This window comes from Nicotiana tomentosiformis, chromosome 5, assembly GCF_000390325.3.
Source record: "Nicotiana tomentosiformis chromosome 5, ASM39032v3, whole genome shotgun sequence".
Lineage (NCBI taxonomy): Eukaryota > Viridiplantae > Streptophyta > Magnoliopsida > Solanales > Solanaceae > Nicotiana > Nicotiana tomentosiformis.
The window spans coordinates 44,607,263-44,613,782 of record NC_090816.1 but is presented as its reverse complement, the minus strand read 5'-3'; the positions used below and the strand labels follow the sequence as shown (position 1 = coordinate 44,613,782).

The following is a 6,520-nucleotide window of genomic DNA, read 5'->3' as shown; positions in this document are numbered from 1 at the left end:
ACACCCTCCTATCAAGGGTCATGTTCTCGATAAACTGAAGCAGCGTCATGTCCTGCCTAATCACCTCCACGCAGTACTTCTTTTGCTTAACTCTACCTCTCATCAGACCCAGCGATTCCAACCTCTCACACCTCCTTACGGGGGCATCTCTGTCCCTCCTCTTCAAATATCTGAACCATCTAAGTCTCGCTTCCCGCATCTTGTCCTCCACGAGAGTCACGCCCACCTTGTCCCGAATATCTTCATTCCTAATCTTCATATTGTGCATCAAGTCTCACGTCTACATCCGCATTATGAGTCACATAATTGAATTTTGCACATATTTAACTCTATTTATGTTTGTTTTTTCATATGCATATAAAAGTTCGAGTTTAAAACATCAGATTTTATTGAACCGATGAACCATGGTTGGATCCGTTACGAATGTACATACCAAAGGAAAGAGAGAACGAAATGTAACACAAATAGAAAGAAACTTGGTGTTCGTTTGGTTTGAGGTATAACATAATATAATCATGGTATAAATTTGGTTAATTGGTTGCTTTATAATATTTGGTTTGTATGTTGAAACTTGCATCGCTACTATAAGTGATACCTCAATTGGTATATTAGTTTATACCTAATATAACTTGGTATAACAATACATGGATTAAGTTATACATGAATTAAAACTAAAAAGTAAAATCTCTCTTTATGCTTTTCCTCAAAACCATCATCATACCCTTTATATTCTATTTTTAGAATAAAGAACCAAATGTTCGATAAATTTTATTTTTTGCATAACTAATTCTTGCATTATAATTCGTGCATAAATTGTTGCTCAACCGAGCGACTCCTTAGGGGTCATTTGGTATGATTGATAAGCAAAAATAATTTTTGGATAAAAATTTTATAATACTTTGTTTGGTTACTAATCCTGGAATAAATTATCTCATAATTAAAATAGTACTAAGATAATTTATACTTACTAGAAGGTGAAATAATAATCCCAAGATAAAATAGTAAAATTGATAATCCCAAAATTAAAACAACACATTAAACAATAAGACCACCCTTAGAGTTGGTGATAAGCATGTAGAAGTTGAGTTCCATCTAAAAGGAGGGCCCAGGGGCCCTTGTCCGTTCATATAATATAATCTGTCTTTCTCTTGGAACTCTAGTGCTCTAAACTTTAAACTAACTTCCAAGCTGCTTTTTATTTATTTATTTCATCCCATAAATTTATTATCTATGTCTTTCCCTATCAATGCTCTCCAAGATAATATCATTGGATGGAACAAACAATAAACTTAAACAAATGGGGGAAAGTTTTACTGAAATTTTGGTCAAAAGACCCATCATTTCCTGTTTGAGATTCATTGTAGTGCTGTGTGATTGGGAAATAAAAAGACGTAATCTAAAGCTGCTTTTCATCCCAAAGAATTTCGATGCATCTCCTTCACTCTGCTCAGTTCTCCACATACAAATCATCAACAGGTTGAAACTTTTTCATTTTTTCTTTTTTTTTCGTAAGAGGAACTTTGATTTCTTACCATCCTTAATGGAGAACATCTCACCTTTAATAGACCTACACGTGAGTGCGAATCTAGATTAATCGAGCTTGTGACTTTTGAATATCATATGTTTTAGAAATAGAGAAGCAGTGCCAGCCACTACAACTTCCACTTCTCACAACTGGGGTAATATGGAAAAGAAACTTTGAGCAGAAATGAAGGAAGAAATTCCATTAAATGAGAGTGGTAGAGAAAGTCTGTAAAGACACTAAAGACCCAAATCAAATATCAATATATCATTAGGCTTAAGAATAACAATAACAACTACTCCTCAATCGCAAACTATTTATGGTCAGTTGACTTTGAACTATGGACATAATCAAGAATATACCCAGAAAGGCAGAAAGACTAGAAGATATAGACATTCTTCTTTCAATTAGATCTGGAGGTACACATTAACAGAATTTGGGTGTCATTATTTTCTCTCGTAAAATGGGGAGGTAGGTACTAAAGAGTTTATAATACAATCTAATAATTCATCTTCTCTACAACATCAGAGAAGAAAAAGAAAGGTCTGAGGTTTAAACAGGCCTACCCCTTTTGTGTGTAGCAGTTGAAACATCCATTGATTTGTTGAAATTACCTGAAAGATGTGCATATAAGTCAACCACTCTCCTGATGTTGTTGTTGAGTTCTCTAATTAAACCAACATTCCTGCTCAAATTGTCAGGGATTTTGGACTCATGGTTCTGATTAATCTCATTGATTAGCAGCCTGTTCTGGTCCAATATGTTCTGAACTTGAACAAAGCTCTTTTGAAATGTCTTCATAACTTTGCCATCTATCTCTCTACCACCATTAACAGTATAATCCCCTTCCATTTTTCTCTATCTCTATGTTGGTGAAGAAAGAATCTGGCCCCTTTCAAGGAAAAGGAAAACACAAGACAATAATGAGGAAAAGTAGTAGAGACAATTTCTTGGAATTTTTATAATACTTGTAAGGAAACCCCATCATATCTTCCCATGTGTACTTGACTCTATGGTATTAAGGAAAAGGCAGAGACAAAACTAGATAAGGTATTTTGAATTGTTTAAAGACAAATTGTACATGGGAGAGAGACAACATCTGAACTTGAAATTATGACTTGCCCCTCCTCATAGGTTGTTTCTTTGATCATGTAACAAACATGGAGTATACAATTATTATTTTATTATTTAGCTATTATTGTATGAGGTATATAATGAGATGTCAAGAAAAGCAGATCCCATTTCCATAAAGAGAACCTTTTAGTGTGTATTCTATACCTAGCTAAATGACCTGAAGCAGAGGCGTGTTCCGAATTTTAGGAGGATGGGTGCACTATTAATTGATTTGATTCTCTAAAATGTTGCCATGACAATAGCTTAATAAGTAAACTACAATCAATATTATTATTACAAAAACGCATCATTTCGTTGACAAAAATCAATGATAGTTTTCCTACCTTGGAGAATAATATCATAGCGATATAGTTACAAACCTTTTCCATTCTCTTTTAGAATATCAATGATAGTTTCCCTACCCTGGAGAATAATATCATAGCGATATAGTTACAAATACTTAGCTCTATATAATAAAACTAAAAAGCTATTCGAAAAGAGAATGGAAAATGAAGAAAGAGAATTTGAAATTGAAAAAATTCAAACTAACTTATAGCCTGTTTGGACATAAGAATTTTTTTATTTTTTTCAAAAAAATTTTACTTTTTTTCGAAATCAGTGTTTGGCCATAAAATTTCCAATTTTCACTTGAAGATAAATTTTGGAATTTTTATAAAATTTGAAAACCTCCAAAAAGCTGTTTTTCAAAATTTTCACTCAGATCACTCACAAAAATTCATAAACAACCCAAAATTATATTTATGTCCAAACACAATTCTAATTTTCAAATATCATTTTCACTTGAAAAACAATTTTATCTTTTTTTAGAATTTTACAATTCTTTATGTACAAACGCCCACTTAGACCTTTTTAGAGTTTTGAAACTCAAAGATTGAACCAAAAAAAATGAAGAAAAAACAAAAGAAGAAAAAGGAAATGAAAGCCAACAAAAAAAAATATAAGAATTTAATCCAAAGATAGGTAAAAGAGTGAACCAAAATAGAGAAAGAACAAAGGGAAGAAAAAAGAAACAGAAAAGAAAGATACGGTGTGGGATTTCAACTGAAACAAAAAAGAAAGATCGGGCATAGAAAAGAAAGAAGAAAAAAAAGAAATAGAAAACTGGCTTTCAATTAAAAGATAGGGCATGGATTTGATCTAGGGTCAATCAAAGGGGCATTATGCAACCACTACACTAAATGCTCTTTTGAGCATGGGTTCCCACATAAAAATATAAGTATTTTACCAGAAAAATACCAGTGCAATACACAAATTAGGGGTGCATGGGTTCACGTGCCCCATACTCCTCTACGTGAATACCCCTGGAGTCATACTTTAGGTTCAAATATATCTCTCATTTAAATGGATGGACACGTGTCATCGTCCTGTTGGCCAATTCTAAATAGCTCATAGTTAATTAAAAAGACATATTATTTGATACTCGAAAAGCAATTTTCTAAAGCAATTTTATTTTTTGTAAAAACTGAAAAAAACGGCAATATTGTTTTTTCAGTTTTTACAAAAAAACTATTTTAAAAAAAAATGAAAAATATTTTCTAAAATAATATTTTTGTAAAAACTGAAAAATAAAACTGAAAAGTAATTTTCTAAATCAATTAAAAACTGAATTATTTTTTTACTAAAACCGGAAAACACGACAATATTTGTTTTTCCAGTTTTTACAAAAAACTATTTTAAAAAAAATTGAAAAATAATTTCTAAAGCAATTTGTTTTGTAAAAACTAAAAAAAAACTACAAAGCAATTTTCTAAAGCAATATTTTTATAAAAACTGAAAAACAAATATTTTCTTTTTTTTAGTTTTTATTTAAAATTTTTTATGTTTTTTTCAGTTTTTAATTGCTTTAGAAAATTATTTTTCTGTTTTTTTTTAGTTTTTACAAAAATATTATTTTAGAAAATATTTTTCAGTTTTTTTTAAAACAGTTTTTTTGTAAAAACTGGAAAACAAATATTGCCGTTTTTTTTTCGTTTTTACAAAAAACAAAATTGCTTTAGAAAATTACTTTTCGGATACCAAATAATATGTCTTTTTAATTAATTATGAGCTATTTAGAATTGGCCAATAGGACGATGACACGTGTCCATCCATTTAAATGAGGGGTATATTTGAACCCAAAGTATGACTGCAGGGGTATAGATAACTCAATAGTATAACGAGTAATATTCTTAAACCATTTTAAAAAGCATGCCGGAATTTATATCTCTATTCACAATCAAAATTTAAAAGGGGGAGAACTACTGGACTCGCAACTAACCAATGATATAATCGACGTGCGACACAAACTGTTTGAGACAATGTTATTAGAAAAAAGATGACCACTCAACTTTTTGCAGTTCAGATTTGGCTGTAATTCTCATATGAGTAGCCTTTCAAGACACCATTTGCCAATCAAGAAATGCACAGAAATTTATCACCACCGGGGGGGGGGGGGGGGGGACAAGAGCAGCTGCATAAGAAAACTTGAAAAGCTGGGTTGAAAAAAGAAAAGCAAAAGGAAAAAAAAAGAAAAGGAAAAAACATTTCTATTATCAGAGAGAATTAAGAAATCATTAAGCAGAGACAAGGAATTCAAAGTTGAAAACTTTACAGACAAGTCTTTTTACAGTTGCAAAAGCATAAAATTCCCACAAAAAGTATAAAGAAAAAGGTAGATATCAGATAAACCCACGCCCAACACACAAGAAGAAAAAAAAAGGGAGAAAGAGTTGTACTCAGAGTCTCAAGCTACATTAGAAATTTTCCCAAGAACAAGAACATAGAAAAAAGTCCAGTGTACCAGAAGTTATAAATATCAATACTTTCAAGCTTATGACAAATTTAACTAATCTAAAATCTTGGAAACTCAGAAAACTTCCAAAAGTAAACAAGAATTATTTGTTTATATTTGTAAGTTCTTTTCTCACAAGCCACCAAGAAAAAAGAAAACGTGTAAATACCAAATAATAATGGTGTTTAAAGAGACAAAAAGTTATATATAATTTCAATTTTCACGTACCTAGAACGTAATATCTGAGAACATTATTGTGGTAGAGAGAGGCAAAGGAAAGAGATTGAAACAGCAGAGATGAATAATGATCGGCGACTGAATCGAATCTTCAGAGGGAGAGAGAGAGAATATGTAGATTTGACAGTCAGGTTTCGACCCACTCTCTTTTGTTTCCTAGATTTGCTACTTCCCCTGCTTAGACCCGTTTGGCCATAGTTTGGCCAAGCTGAAAAAACTATTTATTTTTAAAAAATTTAAAAAGTTATTTTTTAGAGATTAGCAGTTTGTATTTTATCAATTCATTTGAGAAGTATTTTTGCGATATTTAATAAGTGAATTGTATTTGACCAATCTCTTTCAAAAAAGTACTTTTGAGTATTAAATTATGATAAAGGACAATAAAGATTAGTTTACATTAGTAGTATTTAAAAAGAGATATCTTATATATTTATTATGAAAGAATTTAATTAATTTTTTTATTTTTATGTAATTATATTAAAGCATAAAACATAAAGTAATATATATTAATATTTTAATCAATATATAATATAAGTATATAAAAACAATAATATTAGTAGGAACACATGTTCTTACAAGTTACATTGTATAAAAAATACTATCAATTTTTGAGAAAAATAAACTAGGTAGTATTGCATTATGTCAACTATATTATATGCATGCACGCAAAGAAAATATATAAATAAAGCTACAAAGTGGAGATCATAAAAAAAATCATGCCTTACCAAGAAAGTGCTTGGATTTGGTGATTAGCCTTATTATTTCAAAGAGTAACAGGAGACGAAGAAAAGAATTCTAACTTCTTCCAAGGAGCAGAAAAATTATTTTCGCTGGTTCTTAAAAGCACTTCTCTGTTT

General features: G+C 30.6%; 1 long non-coding RNA gene across 1 annotated transcript; it reads right to left on the bottom strand.

Moving 5' to 3' along the window:
* Window positions 1–1,899: 1,899 nt before the first annotated feature.
* LOC104118574 (uncharacterized) lies at window positions 1,900–5,859 on the bottom strand. Its single transcript, XR_001973705.3, has 2 exons — window positions 5,655–5,859; window positions 1,900–2,414 (listed from the first exon to the last, which is right to left on the bottom strand). It is a non-coding gene; the product is annotated as an uncharacterized lncRNA (long non-coding RNA).
* Window positions 5,860–6,520: the final 661 nt, after the last annotated feature.